The following is an 18,200-nucleotide window of genomic DNA, read 5'->3' as shown; positions in this document are numbered from 1 at the left end:
TAGAGGCTTAGATCTGAGGTTGCTACTTCAGATCTAGGCTTGTGATGGTCCATAATGTCATAAAGCTCCTGTCTAAGAGTTATTGGTGAAGCCCCTTTGTCATAAACCCTAGCCCTAGAGTGTTTTGGGCTTATATCTCCTTGGTTTCACGTAAAGTTTGCAACTTTATGTGAGGGTTAGGCTGTAGAAGAGTGGATCTATGGATTGGAGCCCCTGCATGGCTCGAAAAGCCTCTGTATGGATTGAGAACTGAAGAGACTCGGCGAGTCACATGGGTGTACTCGACGAGTTGGAAGAACAAATCGGCGAGTCTGTTGAAGATTGCCTTGGACTCGGCGAGTCTGGTCGCAGAACCCAACCTCTTTTGGTTAAAGCTTTGGATTAGTGAGTCGATTGGCGACTCAGTGAGTTGGACAGGATGGGATTCCGACATCGTTGAACTCGACGAGGTCTTGGGGCGACTCGGCGAGTTGAGTCGTGTTATGGGAGTTTTCTGAGTATAAGAACTCGACGAGTCGACGGGTTGACTCGGCGAGTAGAGTCAACCAGGAAGGTTGACTTTGACTAAGGACTTTGACTTTGACCAAGAGTTGACCAGTTTGACTTCCAAGGGTATTTTGGTAATTTTGGTATTGGTTCTTTGGTAGTGTGTTGTGGTGAAGTTCGTGTCGGTGATCGGAGCAGCTTGGTTGTATCTCTTCAGTCGGCAATTGCAGGTGAGTTAGCCTCACTATATCGACAGGGTCTACGGCACCAAGGCCGGCCCTTTATCGGATGGAAATCCGGGTATTGTTTGTTATGTTATTGCTTTGCTAGATCTGCATCCTGGTATTTAGGATGGTGTTATGTTAGTGACCTCGTTAAGGTCGGTACCCGGTATATAGGGTAATGTTATGCTAGTGACCGGTTAGGTCGGAATCCTGGTTAGGATGTTGATATGCTATGTGATCCATTAGACTGTTTGTCTGGTTAAGGTTTTGTTATGTGATTAATTGTGTTTATGTGCACATGGTTGTTTGTCTGGGGTTGGGTTGAGGCGGGTCCTGCTTTGTGTTGTAGGCCAACATACCCAGGGCGGACCGGATAGACCAAAGGCCCAGCGAGCGGTCCGGATAGGCTGAAGGCCCCAAGAAGGTGGTCCAGACGTGCCGAGGCTCGGCGAGTGGACCAGGCCGACTGCAGGCCCGGTGCGGGCGGACCAATCATACTGTAGACTCAGAGAGTGGACCAGGTGGATTGAAGGCCCGGTCCGGGCGGACAAATCACACTGTAGACTCGATATACATGGCTAGACTCGGAGAGTGGACCAGATGGACTGAAGGCCCGGTGCGGGCGGACCAGTCATACTGTAGACTCGATGTCCATGGCTGTTCTGTTTTGAGATACGATATGAGTATGGTTATATGTTGTTGGTATTTTGGGGGAACTCACTAAGCTTTCGGGCTTACAGTTGCAGTTTATTGTTTCAGGTACTTCAGGAGATCGTGGCAAGGCGAAGGCGTGATCGTACCACTCCTCATATTTTATTATTTATGTGATATGGTTCTGGGGATACTCTGATGTTTAAACTATTTTGAAAACAAGATGTATGAACTTAATGGTTTTGAAATGAAAGAAAATGTTTTAAATTGGTGCAATTTTTATGAGTGTTACATACGTCTTGGAAGTTTATTGCATGTTCAAAATAGAAAACCTAGATCCAAGCAATTAGGGTTGCATGAACACCATAGGATTAATGTTATGCTCAAAACCCAACAGTGGTATCAGAGCCTAGGTCGTTTTTCTATTGAATAGATGCAAAATTAGACTGCGAAAGATCAGAAAATCGAAAATTTTTTGTTGTCTGCGCCCCCAACTTGGCGAGTCCATCAGTGGACTCGACGAGTAGGCTGAACTCGGCGAGTCCATCAGTGGACTCGGCGAGTCTAGGGTGCTGTTGACGGGATTTTCGATTTTTTGAGCAGATTTTGTTAAGGATAATTACCAAAACTCGTTTTTATTGCCTAAAATCGATTTTTCATGTTTGGAATGTTTATCCTTATCAAAATTGATGGATTTGGTTAAATATGTATAATATAGGATTATTATTAGACAAATATTTGACCTAGTAAGTTTGAAAAAGTTTCAATTTTCACCCTTTAGGTTTTATAGTTTAAATTTGAACTTAAAAGTTTTGTTTTTGAAATTTAAATAGTTAAACCCTAATGTTTTAAAAAGTTTCAAAACTTGTCCTCAAGTTTTGGAATTTAAATTTTTTGATTAAAAGTTTAACTTTGAAATATTAAATTCTAAAACCCTAGTATTTTTGAAAAGTTCAAAGTACACCCTTATGGTTTTATTAATTAATTAAGGTGTATAATTAAAAGAGATTTAATAAACCCATAAAGTTTTGGTTTGCATTTAATTAAATTAAAAGTATAATTTATTAAATTAAACCACCTAGTATTTTAAAAAATGAAAAATACACCCTATACTATATATAACATTAAAAGTCTAATATTATATATATGTATGAGTAAAAAGGCAGTCTTACCGTTAGCAGGCCTCATTCATGAAGCTGGTCTATAAGGGGTGTTTAAGGAAATTGCCTATAAAATGGTGATTGAATGGGTATCCACTCTTACCCACCGCACTCTTGACTAGTGGAGGGTCGTTAGCCGAACGGGTAGGATAGGACGAAAACCTTCCATTATAAGTATAATGAAGTACAAAGTAACTACATGCTTTTACAAATTCCCAAATCATAGTTACTTTAGGCAAAATGTGAATGTGTATGCTAATCCATGGAATTACACTTCGTAACCTTGTCGAACGTTAGTGGAGCGTGCGTGGCTAACCGGCACACAAATTTGGGATTGACATTGGTGGCGAAGGGTGGCTCGATGTTTATCATAGATCAATGGAGCGTGTGTGGCTAACCGGCACATTGATTACGTGATAGTAGCATTGAGTGCACCACGTAGATTCGCATGGTTATTCACACCTTATTTGTGATCCTCGGCATCCCAGTCACAAATAGAAGGGCGTAATCGAGATTAAAAATGGCATTGAAAAGTTCAATGAATCTCAAAAGATCTAGGAGTTTCAATTCATTTAAAACTTCAAATTCTTTTTCGTTTTTCATGGTGGAAATTGGTAAATCGTCATTTACCTACCTTCAAATATTCTGCAACTAGATTACGGCATCCCTCTTCTAGGTTGTAGAATATTGTGTTGGATCCTAGCCTTGATGTTTCATTTGGGTGTTACATCAAGGATTCTTATCAAGTAACTTGAATTTTCTCCCGTTTTGTAGATGTCTAAATCTTACAATGGTCTTCCCAAATCCCATGGAACAAGCTTTCCAAATGAAGATGACGTTCCACGATATGATCTAGGAACAAGAGATCATGCTTCACTTCCTCCACATCCTCCAATTGTTCTCCCTAACCCACAAGTTCGAAGGCTTGAAAAGTTCAAGCTCACTCAAGCCCTTTTGGCAAGTAAACACGAAGATGGGAAACCTGTGTGTGCACACGTCTTAGAGATGAAGTCACACATTGACAAGTTAAGTATGTTGGGTGTCGAGATTTCAGTTGAGTTGGCTGTTGATTGGGTTCTTCTGTCACTTCCTGAATCATATAGTGAGTTCGTAAGAGAGTACTATATGATGGAACACGGCGTGAACCTCATTGATCTCACCTATTTGCTTATAGTGCGGAATCAACAATGATTTGGTGTGCTGGTCAAGCAAATTTGTCTGGTAAATCACACTCCCAAACTTGAATGGACACTGGCAACATTGGAAGTCCAGAAAGGACTAAGTATGAGATTGTCCCATGTGTTGCGCCAAAGGAGTCCATTTGCTTTTATTGCCAAGAGAAAGGCATTGGAGACGAAGCTGCCCTATATACCTGAAAGATCTAAGAGATGGGAGAGTCAATATGTATGGCTCTATTTCAGGTAAAATCCACCATCTAACTCTTTTAAGTTCCTATTTTTTGGTTCTTAATACATGATGTGATAAGATTGCATTTTGATGTTTTGTAGGATCGAAGAAAAGAGAGGAAGCTTAAGGGAAGAAGTGAGCTGAATCTGATCGTGAAGAAATGGATTTCGATCACATTTCTTGAAGATTGGATTCTTGAGCTACTACTTGGAGTTAGAATAGATTGCTTAGGAATATGTAATAGCATAGCTTTCATTTGAATTGCATTGTAAAGACAAGTTTTTCCGCAATAAAATAAATTTTGAATTTTATTTATTTATTTATCCTTACAATGGCATGTGTGAAAATGGATGTTTGTGTATTTCTAAATTTATCAATGTTGAATTGGATATGATTCTTAGTTTTTGCTATTTGTGGTAATGTCAAAAGTTTACCAAATAGGAAGAGTTTCGCATCGCCCAAGTTTCAATTGGACAGAAACTTGGAATCATACAACTTGGTTGCATGATGAATGAGAAACTTCATATTTGGAGATTAGACTAATTCTTTGACAAAGTGTCAAGAAAAGGACTAGGAGATCGAGTACACTAGGTTGTACGTTGATCAAGTCCCCCACAAGAGTGATAAAGATATTCGTCATGATTTACTAAAGTTTAGTAAATATGGTTATACTTATAAGATTAAGTATAATTCTGAGTTAATTGAAAGAGTTTCAATCAATAGCAGAACGAATAAGAAGAATCAAGTAGGCAGAAAGATAAAAGTTTCTCTATTCTAAGAAGAAGGGAGAGTACCTTTTATTTTGTTTTATGATAAGTCTTAATGATTAAGAACTATTTCTCAACTGGTCCTCTAAGTGAGTCTTAGTGCATTTGTATGTCTAAGAAGAGGAATCGAGAATTATGGAAATAGTTAAATCAATAAGTCAATCACACTTCGTTCCAAAATCAAGTCTTAGAGTCATACTCCAAGATTGTGACTTGAGTGACAAGTCTTAAGTAAGTTTGTAACACTTATCAAATGTAGAATAAGAAAGTTTCATATTATTGTACATTTGAAATTGGTAAGTTGTGATGTCTTGGATAAGACAAAGGCCAACTAGGACCAATTGTGTGAAGTGTTAAACTTGATAAGAAGCTACACTTACTCTTGAATATTTGCTTGTCGAGAAATATTTCTTGACAAGAGAACCTCATATGTCAAGGAGTCAGTGGGAGTCTTAATGGTCTTGAAAAGTTTCAAGAACAAATCAAGAATAAACCTAGTTGATCATCACTAGCACACGACTTGAGGTATATAACCTATCGTGTTGAAGTTATCTTGTTTCTATGTCATTTAAGTTGAGTTAATTGTGCATGTGAGTTCTATGAGTTCTTATTTGAATGCACAAAGACAAAGCACCCTGATCAATGGAAAGTACATTGATATGTAGGGGTGAGTTGCTTGGAAGACATGGTGGGCATTTGTTCTACCATGAGGCAAGGAATCGAGTTTGAACGAGTTCAGTCCATATGAGTTTGGATTTGTCGCGAACCTTGTCTTATGATTATGGTTGTGGCAAATTCACATGGATAGGAACACATACATCATAAAATCTAAGTGTCATAAGGTTTCCCTCCTTCATGAAAATGATTGTGAGGAAATTCTTTTACTAAGAGAGATTTTAAGAAGATAGCAATTGTGAAAATTGTATTCTCAAATTCGATTATGATTACGACATCCCTCTTCATAGTTCGAATTGTGAGATTTGGCAATTAGTCTAAACATCTGGGACTTAGTAACATAAATTCTGAATTGTTTAGACACACATGTGAGCTATCTAAGGCAAAGGTGTATGAGCTTAAAAAGCTTAGATAAAAGCTTATCAAAGCATTAGGTATTAGAAATATGAACTTATGGAATTCAATAAGCATTGTTTTCTGGAAGTTCAATTGCATTCTGAATACATGTGAAAGCTAGTGGGAGCATAAGTGTTATGCTGGTAAGAAAATAATCATCATGTTAGTGGGAGCATGATTACTATGGTAAGTATTGCAAGTTAGCAATATTAATTATAGAAAACAAAGATTCACTTTTCAAAGTTGCAAGGGTTGAAAAGTTGTTTTATTATAATTAAGGGAGAGAATAGTATACTTCGTTTCAAAATTCTAAAGCTTAGATCGAGAAATGTTAATAAATTTAGTCAAGGATACATAGTGCATTCTCAAATTTGATTATGATTACGGCATCCCTCTTCATAGTTCAACTTGTGAGAACATGACTAACAAAATATTATGGCAAAAGACTGGTAAAGTATCACGTCTTTATGTAAGACATTATGCATCGTGTTCCATATGTTTCGAGTATAGGATCGATTGCGTATGCTATAATATTTGACCGTTCTAAAATTTTCCAAATGCCTAGTGCATTAAGAGCGAAAAGGGACTAGAATCGGTTTTGACTAAAATAATTAAACAACTATCAAAGGACGATCCAAAGTTCGCTGAGGATTGGTCGTTTGTGAATAGTTGGAAGTATAGTACTGGATGGACCATATCGACATTATTATGAATAGATAAGATTCTATTTAGAATGAGTTGTCATTTGGCAAATATGGAAATATTTCCATAATTGGGAGTTGAAAATTAAGAATTTATGTCTAGATTAGAAAATTTTATGCAAAAAAGGATGTTCAAAGGAATGTACTTTGAGTGAGAGACATCACATCTATATAATTGTTTTGTAACAATTTCTGATAGAGTACCTTGTGATTTCATTGGCCGAGTCTTTGTGACTTTTGTGTTGTGACTTCACGAAAGGATCGTTGCATAAAATGTTAGAATCTGACATATTCTAAAAGTGGCAAGAATTTTTTATTCTTACACTAATGATAAGGATTAGGAATTGTGAAATGAGAATCATTGGAAAAGTTTTCAATTGATCTATTTCACAAAGCATAGACCATAGGAAACATAGTGTGCATGCTTGGATCATGGGACAACTATTGTTGTAATTCAAGTAATAAATTGATTATCCGAAACATTAAACAATGAATAATGAGTAGTCAATATGGTGTTTAAATAAAAGTGTTTTATTTATACTCAAAAGATTTGAGGCCATATAAGATTAAAGTATTATTATTGTGTTTCAGTTTGCATGTTTTGACTTTCAAAAATAACTGGGTTATTCGAACCTCCACAGTCAGTCATACTTTGGAATTAGGTACGAAAGAAGACTGTCATGAATCTGTCTGTAGATTGTCTAAAGTGTTTAGACATAGCACAAGTTTGCTGCAGAGTTCATGAGTGCTTTAATAAGATTAAAGTATTGGATTAAACCCACGCTCACGTGAATCAATTCATGGATTTTATCACAATTGATTATGCGGAGATAATATTGTATATTCTTGAAACCGAGACGTGTGAGTTGTAATTACGATTCGGTTGCACATTGATAATATGTAAATGCACCAGTAACTTGGTGTTATAAAACATATTATTGTGTGTGACTTGATGAGTAAGAGAAAGCGAGCATTTGAGTCAAAGTTTATCCATTCCTTTTACCCAAAGTGGGATAAAAGAGATATTTGTGGGCCCCTCGATGATTTAGTGATGACACCTAAGCGCTTGGCCAAGCCGGGACTAAGTTGATGCGTTCAATTGTAGTCTGTTGTCAGTCGTCATAAATCGGATGTCGGGAAACAATATAGAGAGAATGATTTATAATCCATGTCTCATGTCTATACGATATCTTGAGAATGGAGGAATATATGATCCCTTATCTAAAGGACACGCGTATCTGATAAGATCAGAGTTGACAACGGCTTTTGAAAGGTACGATTACTGATCAGGTTCTGAAGTTATGCAAAATAGTTGTTAGACTTATCCAAGTGGGAGACTGTTGGATTAGTGTCTAAGTCCATAACTATTTTGGTATGTACTTAACCCGATTGTGAGCATGGTCCTTTAGGGTTGCCTTCACCATAGCAATATGTAGGATGAATTAAGAAGAGAAAGGTTTAATTATGATTTATTAATATATTATGAGAATAATATATTAAAGGAGAAATCATATAGTTTAATTAATATTAGTCAAGAATTAATTAAGAATTAATTTTGTAGCTAAAAGAGATTAATTAAACTTAGGGGACTGAACTTGTAATTATAAGATAATTACAATTGGGCTATGGATCACCTAATAATATAGGTTGGACGAATTCTATGGGAAGCCCATAAGGAATTCGTCCAAGAGATATTCTAAAGGGGTCCATGGGCTGCTTAGGGCCTAAACGGTCAAATTAGGGTTTCCTAAGTGCAAAACCCTAATAGCCTAAGTATATAAGGAACCCTTAGGCACCAAAAACGTGGCTAACACTTGGATTAGGGTTTCCATCCATTTTTGGTGTCTACTCTCTCCTCCTTCTTCATCCTTGTTGCTTAGTGGTGTTTGTGACTCCATTAGAGGTGCAACACTTGAGGCACTAAGCTTTCTGAAGCCAATCAAAGCAAGGATTGATTGTTATTGCTATATAACAATCAAAGGTAATTACTAAACCCTTATTTCAGTTCTTATATGATAGATCTAGGGTTTGTAAGTCTTGGAAGTTTATTGCATGTTCAAAGTAGAAAACCTAGATCCAAGCAATTAGGGTTGCATGAACACCATAGGATTGATGTTATGCTCAAAACCCAACAAGAAGATCCCATAAGAACATACTCTCTACTTCCGGATACAATCTTCACCTCTGACCACAGACTGACTCTGGACCATATTCCATTTCGGACCTAAGACTGACTTCGGAATTTCCAAAGGTTAGAGATTGCTAGAGGTTCACTTTCAGGTTCCAACAATCTCCCCCTAAGTGAACTTAGCAATCCATTCAGCTTAGTTCGAATCTTCCTTGATGAACACATAGGCTCTGTATAACCATTCTCTGACTCCGATGTACCACTGCAGCTGTCTTATGAACTTTGTCTTCACGTGCTCTGGTGCGTCGGACTTCGATGCTCGACTGATGAACTTCTAAAGGGCCTTGGTGGAAACCAGATGTTTGTCAAGGACTCGAAAGAAGTCCTTGTTTGTTTTTCTTTGAAGATAGACAAAACCTAGCACTGGTTCATCAGTGGCTCCTTCTTTCAATATTTCAGCTTCTGGTAGCTTGAAGTCGATTTTGGCCAAGTATTTCTCGGTTCCGAATAGATGGGTCAATTCAAAGTCGGACTGGCAAAATTCTGCAACATAATTTTTGATGAAGATCAAAGTAGCGTGGTAAGCTACCATGCTAAGATTGTCAGCTTAAAGGCTTCTAAAGTGGGCAACAATTTTCAGAATATCATTTGGATTAATATTAGGGAAGTCGGCGTCATTGATGGTTTTCTAGGTTGGTTTGTTTCAGAAGATGTGGTACCGGAACAACACACAATTAGGTTCGAACTTGGTCAAGATCTTCCTTCCGAATCCGGAAGTTTTTGTGATCCTTTTCCGAGACCAGACTTCTTTTTGAGGAAGTGTGTTCTTGGAATGAAAGGTCGTCAATCTTTCACATTCAGTCTGGATGATCATTTGAGGATCATCTTCCGGATGGAGAGCAGCGAACTTTGTGTAGAACTTGCTGTAAGGAGAGAGAGGCAAATCAATCTGGTCCTAGTCTTGGTTCGGAAGATCATAGTACATGAAAGGCACTATTTCTACGTCTTGCAAGATTCCATCTCTGTAGAGAGGAGTGATCCCTAGAATTAGATGAGGATTATCATCCTTGAAGTATTGGATCCAGATGCTTTCCTCAAGTGCTTGATTAATTTCTTCTTGAGACCAACCAAAATTTTGGTTTGGAGGAGGTCCGGAGTGATGAACTTCCGAGATGGGATTTTTTCCCTTGTCTTTTTGTTTTTGGAGGGAGGAGAGGATGTGTTGCTTATTTTCGTCAACAACAAACTTTGGAGGAGAGGAAGGCAGGGGCTTTTCCGAAATATCATCCGACTTCCGTAGTGGAGAGCCTTCGTGGATAGGAGTGATCTTTGGAGAAGGAATCGGACGAAACATTGATGTTATGGTTCGGAAGGCATCAACCGCTAGTTGGGTTTTAGCCTTAGCCATTTCTTGGGTTCTTTGAAGTATATCGGCCAGAGTTGATGGACATGATACTGCTGACCAAATCCTTTGCTCTTCCTCGGAGAGCACCTTGTCTGGAAACTTTTTGGGGGCTAGAAGCCCTATGATGGCATTCTTGACATACATATCATCATCATCATCATCATCATCATCATCATCATCATCATCATCATCATCACCACCACCACCTGGAGAACCTGAATGGATTTGTAAAGAATCATCAGAGTTTTCATCTCGGAGTCTGAACTCCGAGACAGGTTTCCTAGGTTGAGTTCTCCAACTAGGTCCTTCTCCCCCTCTTGCAACGGAGGATCCTCCAACCAGTGCAAGAAATGTAGAAGATTTAAGTTCCGAGAAGCGGTCGAACACCTTTTGAAAACTCTGATTCATCTGAAGAGTCAGAGCGTCATAAGCATCAGTTGTGGGAGCCTGAGCTTTGAGATGATCGAAAACGAATGAAAGTACGGTAATCATCTCGTCAAACTTGTGGTTCGGAACATCCACGATGTTCCAACATGCCCAAAGAAGCTTTAGTAGAAGTTGTTGGATGATCAGATTTATCTCATCTTTCTTCCGGATCTCCTTCTCTAACCGCTGAATCTGCTTCTCATGACGAACATTAGTTTGTTTGATGAGGTCGTTTGTGGCACTAACAAAATCAACATGAACGTTGAGCATCTTGGTGATTGTGTCGAGGTAGTGATCGACAGAAGCATAATATTTTTCTTCAACTTCTTCGATGTTATTCTTGAGGCAGAGAGATATGAGCTGATCAAGTTGGGTTTCTCTTTCAGCAACAGTGGGTCCGGACTTGTTCGTTTCGGACATGGATTAGAGGATTGCATCAAGCTTGGAATTCATACTAGAAACCTTTTCATCAATCTTCTTATTTAGTATGGCCACAGAAGTTTCGATGGCATCAACCTTCTTCATGGTGTCAGAGACATTGTCTCAGAGTTCTAGGAGGGCAAAAGGATCAATGTAATTGCCTGCGGATGATCCTGTGTCTGAAGTGGAAGTCCGAGACTTGTTTCTATCATCTTCTTGGGTCTCTGTAGGAACGGAGGGACCAGCCTGAGTTGCATTGGCTGTCTGATCTTCATGCTGAGGAGTAGATTCCGTTCCGGCTCTGAAATGCATTTGGTGAACCGGTTCCGAAGAGGATGATGAGAGTCCGAAGTCGAAATCCGGTCTTGATGAGGATGGCTTTGTATGAAATGGAAATGAGGAGAACAGCTAAGGAGCAGTAATTGAAGCACCTTCACCATCGAACATGACTTCATCGGAAAGTTCTTCATTTAGATCGGAGTGCATATCACATTGGAGATGAGTCTTTGGCCTTTCTCCGGAAACAAACTCCAGATCTGTGATTTCATCAGTAGGGGCAATGAAGGGCAGGTTGCTTTGAATGGCCCTATTCCTCATAGATATGAGAGTCGCTTCAACTTGAGGCCTGGTGAGTTCCGAATGTATTGAATGAGCACTGTCAACATAAACTTTCCATAAAGGATCATTAGCGCATGGTCGTCTTGTACCCTTACCGGGTATCAGACCAGTTGTTGCATCTAAGGTTTGAGGGACTACTCCAGCCTTGGAATGCTTGGGGTCCGAAACAGGGGTTTCGGACTGTGCTTGTGTAGAAAAAATTGGGTTTTCTAATGAGAATCGTGGGTTTGTTCCAGGGGGAAAGGAACTATTGTCAACACCGGCATCACCTTGTTAGGAAGGTGAGGGTGGATTATGAGGAGACTCCCCATGTGTGTGTGCATGTGATATTGAAACTCCAAAGGGTACATCGAAAGAGTGGGTAGGTGGGGTAGGAGGATGGCCAGAGTCAGCCGGAATGTCCTTGGCTCCTTCCTGTTGAGAGGAGGAATCGACTTTGGTTCTCTTCTTGGCTTTAGGATTTTAGGGAGATGATTTCCTCTTGGAAGATTTCTTCTTCTTACCACCTAAAGGAACAGTCTTGGCCACTTCCGGAGTGGGCTCAATGGGGACCGGGAATAATGTGTAGGGCAATACACAATCGAGGTCTCCATATGATGTTTCAAATGAATAGATCCGGAAGGTAGGACAACAATCATATGTTCCGGTAAACGTCGAATTGGTCTAAAGGAAGTTTGGTCCGGAATACGATAATGTCTAACAGTTTTGAAAGAAACATATACCTCTCTCGGAATCGTATCCATCAGAATTGGTTCAGACATGTCACGGTATAGATGTTGGATCGTCAGGGCCCAAAATCTAGGGCTGGAAATCTCGTTTCGCTTCTGTTTGATGGAAAACTTACGAAAATCTTGCCACAAGACTTCAGGAAGATCGACGGCGTTGCTATTGCCGGAGAAGATGCTATAAACCACGTACAACCAATATTTTCTAAGAGTATCTATACCTCCATGTTTTCCAGATAACCCATGACAATGAAGTGCATCAGGACGGTCCAAAGGCCCGAGACGGTTGATTTCTTGAACTTCTTGGCTTTGTATTCTTGGCCATAACCGATGTGAGTGAGAAACTGTTGAAATTCTTCTGTTGTGGGTTCTTGTACATTGAAGTCTGAAGGATTTTCTACTATTCCACTCGCGTTGAGAAACGTGGACTTGCAGACAGGAACTATGCGATCACCGGTTATCTTATTCTCAAGAACATCGTACTCGATCTTGATCCGTTCGAATGTTGTGTGAAGAAGACGAAATAGGATTGGTGGGTCTGGTATCTTGGTAAGTGGAACAGCTATGGGATGATAAGTAATGAAATCAATCATAACTCTAATGGGCTCGTCAAAATCCATGGGGTCAAGAGAGAACAGTTGCGTCGTGTCTCTGAGAAATGGTTCATTGGACTGAGATGATGATGATCCCTTTGATGATTTCTTCTTCGCAGCAGTTTTGGGAACTTTGGGAATGGTTTGAGTGATCTCAGGAGCGGTTTGAGTGACTTTGGAAGGATATGAAGACGCCATTGTTGTAGAAGATGAAGGCTTGAAGAACACAGTTGTAGGGAAAGAAGAAGAAGGGTTGTAGCTTTTTGTGAGTGTAAAGGGTAAAAGAGGGTTTGAGGAGGGTTTTATAGGTTAAGGAAACGGGTCGGGTTGGAGGTGTAATGATGAACCATGTACAACCAATCTTTGCTAAGAGTATTTGTACCTCCATATTTGATGGATAAACCAGTGACAATGAAGTGCATCAGGACGGTCCAAAGGCCTGAGACGGATGATTTCTTGAACTTCTTGGCTTTGTATTCTTGGCCATAACCGATGTGAGTGAGAAACAGCTGAAATGGATCGCATTATGATTTTACGTGGAGGTATAATGGAGGTGTAATGATGAAACCCGAAAATGGAAATGGATCACATTAATTATGTTGTTGTATTTAGGTGAGTTGACCTGCATTGACTAAAGATCCCAATGGTTTGAAGTGCAAAATAGAAACCATCACTTGGACGATGTGATGTTTACTTTACAGAGACGTGCAACATGGAGCGAGTTTCGAGGGTGAAAAGATAATCATCATTAAAAATTAATCGTTAAAAAACGTTTCAACTAAAAACATTTTGGACTTCATCATGTGATTTGATTTCGGAACCATAGGGTTCCGGAACGTTTTGAAAATGGTTTCTTATCATGAAGAGTCTGAGAAGAAATTAGTGATCTCGTAACATGAAAAAGGTCCGAGATATGTTCCGGAATGAAGCAATTGAGCCACAAGGTCCAGATTTAACTTTTGAGGATTCCGGAGCCAAGAGTCCAGAGTGAAAATTTGTATGAAGTTCCAAAGTGAGTTTTGAAAAGATTTCGGAGAAAAATTTGAAGAGATTCCGGAGCCAAGAGTCTGGAGTGAAAAATTTTATGAAGTACCGGAGACGAAGAATTTGATCTTCGACAAAGAATGAGAGTTCAATACCGTTCTGGAGTTGAATTCCGGGATGATCTTATGAATTAAGTTCCGAGGTGAGATTAGTACCAATGTGACTATATTGGTTATGGACTTCTTATGATGAGATGAGCTGTACAACTTAAGACTACAAGAGGTGGTTAGATAAAAAGACACGTAAAATGACCCTATTTATGTTGGGTTTTAGTATACTGCAACATCCTATGGTGCACATACAACCCTAAATACCTTGGATCTATGTTTTCTCTATTATACATGCAAATGGTTTCCAAGGCATTAAACCTATAACTAGCATGCATTTGACATAAACCATATAATATACTAGTTAGGGAAACATACCTTTTATGTGGCTTGAAGTCTTGATGTATTTGGCCTTAAGAGCTTAGCACCAATAGTATGAAATGCCTCAAATGGAATCACAACACACCTAGGACAAAGGTGGCTCTTGAGAGAGAATTCCATGCACCAAAACACCTCCATATTTCTCTAAGAAAAGAAGTGGTGATTTTGGCTATGGAGTAACCTATTTATATGTAGGATTCCAAGGGTCATGGGTATAACCCATAATCCATACCCATGGGTTTTATGATCCATGGTTCATGTGGCCCAACTCATTATGTATCCATACATAAACGTGGTCCAACATGGATCATAAGCCCAACACATATAAATATAACTAATTATCATAATGAGTCCCCATAGATTTAATTAGTCTATTTTGATCACTAAATTAATTCCAAATTAATTCTTGATCGATACTAATTAAAACATATGATTTCATATTAATATATTATAACTTATAATATATTAATAAACCATAAATAACCTTCTCTCAAAAGTCCATCCTAACAAATTGTCCTGATGATATGCCACCCAAATGGACCATGCTACTCTCGGGTCAAGTACATACCAATAATAGTTATGGGCTTAGACATCTAATCCAACAGTCTCCCACTTGGATAAGTCTAAAACTATTATTGCAAGTACGACTTCATAACCCGACTAGCAATCGTAGCTCTTAAAGCCGCTGTCGAACTCTGAACAAATCAATGACTTGTCCATTAGATAAGGGATCATATATTCCTCCATTCTAGATATCATATGGACTGAGACATGGATTATCAATCATTCTCTCTGTCCATTTGTTGTTTCCCGATTTCCGATTCATGATGACTGACTGATTGAACAAATCAAATCAGTCCTGGCTTGGCCAAGCACTGACATGTATCATCTTTAAATCATCGAGGGGCCCACAGATATCGCTTTTATCCCGAAGGTAAAAGGAATGGATAAACTTCGACTCATATGGCTTGTTCTACTACTTGTTGAATCATACACAAAGGCACGTTTTATAACATCGAGTTACCGAATGCGTTTTCGTGCAATCAATGTACAACCAACTCATAGTAACAACTCATATCTCTAGGTTTGAAAAATATAAGATATTATCGTCTCATGATCACTCGTGATAAAATCCATGAAGTGACTCAAATGAGCGCGGGTTGAATCCAATACTTAGAACTTATGAGCACTCATGAGTGTTGTAGCACCACTTTGTCCACCAACTTGGACCTCTACAAACCAACCCATGACATTCTTGATTCATATCTACTTCCAAAATAAGACCGACTGTGGATGGTTTGAATAACTGAATCATTCACGAAGAGCGACTTAGTTATTCTGGAAGTCAAAACATGCAAAGTGAAACACAAGAATAAATGAATCAAATATGGTATCAAACCCTATGAATATAAATAAACACTTTTATTTATCACCATACTGATTACTCATTATTCATTGTTTCGGTTTTATCAACTTTATACTTGAATTAAAAACACTAGTTGTCCCATGCTCCAAGCATGTACACTATGTTTTTCTTAAACAATAGCTTTGCCATACACCAAGTATGCACTCTATGTTTGTCTATGATCCTTACTTTGTGAAATAAACCAATTGAACATAATTTCAATGATTCTAATTTCACACCCCCAAATCCTTATCGAAAAATGTGAGAATTTCAAATTCCTATCATTTATCGAAATCTGTTTAGATTTTAAACTTATATGCACTGACCCTCCTGTAATTAATATGTACAAAGTCACAAAGACTTGTCAACAGTCATTATAAGGTATTCCAATGGAGATCAACTCCATGGAAACTAAGTCTCATATTCAAAGTACATTGCTTTGGACATGCTTCTTGCATTAAGTTTTCTAATCTTACACAGATAACTTCCACCTATGGAGACAACTCCATATTCTCATTTTGACTATCACTTCTGAATAAGAGATGCCTCTTTTCAGAATATGTCAATATGGTCCTTCCAAAATTAGCACTATACTTCCAACTGTCCCTGAGCAACCAATCTTTGGTAAACCTCAGATTGTCCTCGACAATTGCTTAATCATTTTAGTCATATCCAATTCTAGACCTTTTCCCTTCTTAATGCCTCTAGGCATTTGGAAAAATTTAGAAATGACAAATATTATAGCACATGCAATCGATCCTGTACCCAAAGCAAATGGTACATGATTCATGATGTCTCACATAAAGACATGATTCTAGACCAGTCTTTTGCTACAATATTTTTATTTGCCATGTTTTCAAAATTTGACTATGAAGAGGGATGTCGTAATCATAATCGAATTTTGAGAACGCAATATATAGAATTTCCTTAAGTTGAACCAATCCAACATGAAATTCATATATATATTCTTGACTAAAGATGATTAAGGTCTCAATCTAAGCCTTTAGAACTGAAATGAAGTATATCCTCTCCCTTAATTATAGCAACACAACTTTTTCAATCCCTGCAGCCTCACGAATTGAAACTTTTGTTTTCTATAATTAACATTGCTAACTTGCAACACTAACAATAATTATCATGCTCCCACTAACATGATGATTATTATCATAACACTTATGCTCCCACTAGCTTTGACATGTACTCAAAAATCAGCTGGACATCTAGAAATCAATACTTTATTGACTTTCTTACCAAAGTTCAGATTTCTGATACGAGATGCTTTGATAAAACTTTATCAAAATCATACACCTTTCCTTAGATAGCATGCATGTGTGTCTAAACAATTTCAGAACTATGAAAAGGGATGCCGCAATCATAGTCTCAATTGTTTAGACCTTTTTCCATCTGCTTCAAATCTACTTGGTGGAAGTGTTTCCTCACCATCATTTTCATGAATCGGAGAGAAACCTTATGACCCTTAGATTTTATGGTGTATGTGTTCTTATCCATGTGAATCGTCAAAAACGTAGTCACAAGACAAGGATAATGACAAATCCAAACTCATATGGACTGAACTTATGCAATCTTAACTTCTTGCCACCTGGCAATACAGGTCCTGCCATTGCTTCCAAGTTGTTATGCAACCAATTGAGAACTTTCAGAACTCCTATGCAAAGCCAACTTTAACTGGAATGGGCACAGAATATGTCAACACGATAGGTTATAAACCTCAAGTCGTGTGCTAGTGAAGAACCTCAGGTTTTATTCTTGATTAGTCCTTGAAAGTCTTTTTAGGATCTTTAGGACTCCCACTATCCTCTTGACATATAAGACTATCTTGCCAAATATTCAAGAGATAGTGCGGATTCTTTATCAAGACAAACACTTCACACAATTGGCCTTAGTTGGTCTTTGTTTTATCCAAAACATCACAACTTACCAATTCAAATGTACAAGAGTAGGACACTTTTACTCTTACATTTGACAAGTGTTTTAAACCTTTCTTTAAGATATGGCACTCAAGTTACAATCTTGGAGTATGACTCTAAGAATTGTTTTGGAACGAAGTATGACTCATCTTCCTGATCTAACCATTTCAACAATTCATGACTCCTCTTCTTAGTCATAAGAATGCACTAAGATGACCTTTAGAGGACTAATTGTGATATGATTTCTAAATCATTAAGATGATCACAAACATAATACTAAAGTACTCTCCCATCTTTTCAGATTTGAGAAACTTTTATCTTTCTGCCTAATTTGATTCTTCCCATTCGTTCTGCCATACATTGAGACTTTTCCAATGTTTCAGAATTATACTTAAACTTGTAAGTATAACCATATTTACTAAACTTTAGTAAATCAAATAGTCTTAACGAGCTTTGTGGTGGACATGACCAGTGTACAAGAATGTGTACTCGATCCCTTTAGTCCTTCACTTGACTCACACATCCATGTGAACAAGTAACTAGTCTTGATTTTCCAATGCTTGAAAGTTCTCATTCATCATACTATTCAACTTGCATGATTCCAAGTTTCGGT

This window comes from Lactuca virosa, chromosome 7 (genome assembly GCF_052849685.1).
Source record: "Lactuca virosa cultivar CGN04683 chromosome 7, Lactuca_virosa_CGN04683_v6, whole genome shotgun sequence".
Taxonomy (NCBI): Eukaryota; Viridiplantae; Streptophyta; class Magnoliopsida; order Asterales; family Asteraceae; genus Lactuca; species Lactuca virosa.
This window is presented reverse-complemented; position numbering follows the sequence as displayed.